This window comes from Pteropus alecto, unplaced genomic scaffold, assembly GCF_000325575.1.
Source record: "Pteropus alecto unplaced genomic scaffold, ASM32557v1 scaffold7, whole genome shotgun sequence".
Lineage (NCBI taxonomy): Eukaryota > Metazoa > Chordata > Mammalia > Chiroptera > Pteropodidae > Pteropus > Pteropus alecto.
In genome coordinates, this window is record NW_006494614.1 from 31,930,713 (window position 1) to 31,932,976 (window position 2,264).

Consider the following 2,264-nt stretch of genomic DNA (forward strand, 5'->3'; position numbering starts at 1 on the left):
CCAATACCTACTACTCCCAAACTACATTTATCATATATTAGCACTCCAGAAGGTCATCTTGATGGGCCGTATCTTGCACTGTGCACAGGCGCTTCATCTTATCCTAGTCCCGATCAATATGAGTAACAATTACTTGGATAAATAAACAGAAAACCATAGATACAGTTTGCCAAATTGAACAACAGTATATATGTTAGATGCCAGAATTAATATTCAAAATGATCTTAAAGTGGGTGAAATAATAAATCAACATAAAGAACATTAAATCCAATAAATGTAAAAGTTTGATTTTTACATTAAAAATTAACTATACAAGTACAGGACTGAGCAGAGCTTGAGGCAGATTACATCATGAAGAAGTGTCAAAAAATTGGAGTGTTTAATACAAAGGGAACAGTAAGAGAGACACATAAGAGTAGTTTTCAATTATATGAAGCAGCAAAGTAGGGCTGAGTGACAAATCACAGGTTGGCTTAGTGACATAGAGTGGGTAAGGCAGCCCAAGATTTGACTTTTGCTCTGCCACGTATTGGTTGTGAGACTTCAGCCATGTTATTTCAGGGCTCTAAGCCTCAGGTTCCTCACCAGGAAAATGAGTAAAATAACATTACTTACTGCAAAAAGTTTCCACAGGGACTAAATGAGATAAAAGCCCTCAACTCTGTATCAGCCATAAAAACTGCTAAAAAATGGTGAGGTAGTAAAATAAGGAGTTTATTAATAAGACTTTACTTTTCTTTTACTTTCTTACTAAATACCTTCTTTCTGTATCTATTCAAGCGGAGGACATATTTTTAACAGTCTTATAATATGTAACAAGTTGGATCCGGGGGCACCTTTTGCTTCAAAATTCTAAGATATTTATTTTGCCTGCTAAAAAGATTTGTGATACCACCAACTTGCCAATCACTTGGAAGTAGGGATGTGGTTAAGAAAGTGTTTCCTACTCTGATGTGACAAGGAACTGCTTACTATCCCTCTTCCCAACTTCCTGAGTCAGCCTTTTCAAATGCAAAACAAACAAACAAACAACAACAAACCCAAGGAAGTCAAAGCTGCCTCTAGTAATTTTAATAGCATGGAAGAATGCTTATGTTATGATGCTATGTGTATAACAAGCAGGCTACCAAACTACATAAGACAAAATTATAATTAAAGAACTTTGTCCGAAAGCCAAAAGAAAAATACATGTATAAAAATGAGAGTAGTTGTCTCTGAGTGGTGATTTTATGGCTCTTTTCTGTTTTTATCAAATGTTTACCAATGAATATGCATTGTTTTGCATTGTGGAAAAGAAAAATTTTAAAAGAAGTACCCTAATAGTTTTTTGGGTTTTTTTTACTTTAGAATATCTTTCTCTTTTCATTCATGTACTAATTTGACTGTAATAGTTAAAAACTCTGAATATAAAATAGTTTAATAATTCTTACAGAACAACACATGAGCAAGTACAGAATACCCAGAAACTAAAGTTATATGGGTACAGGCACCATAAAGGAAAGAAAAAATAAATAATAACTACATGCACTTAATGAAGTCTCAGTAAGTAGCTTATTGATACACAGTGTCATCCCTAACTCTCAGGGGCTAGGGCAGCCACAGACTCCTGCATGTACCACCACTTCTCACACATTATTTAAACACCTTACTCTCTGCCTTCTTCAATAGACTATAAGCTCTGTGATGGCAGAGATTGTCTCAGTTCACACAATTATTAATGCCGAGTACGTAATTGTTAAATAATAAACTAATAGTATATTGCCTTAACAACTCAATGTAATAGAATGAGAGCTGGTTAATACATGATAGGCCAAAAAAAATGCTGAAGTATAAATTTTTAAAAAATAATACTCACGCAGAACTTTTTAAGATTGAAGCACATATTTGTTTATGTTAAATGGAGGTTAGATTTTTGATAATATAAAACATTACCCATTTATAAAAGGCTTTTAAAAGAATAATTAGAAACCCACTGAGTACTATAAAAGTAATTAGATAAATCCATAGATATCTGTCAAAAATATAAATACTAATTTCAAATGAGCACTTCATCAGAATAGATATGTTATCAAGTGTCATTTGGGGATTCTTCCTAATATTTGTATTTTGAAATGTTTAATTATGTTAAAGTCATTCTGAAAATAGTTTCTGTGCATTTAAATTAATCTTAATGAAATAAAGTTCTAAGTCTTATGTTTTTCAATATAAATGGTGATAGCAATTAGCTGTAAAGCATGACTCATTTCTCCTTTTTTTTTTTTTTG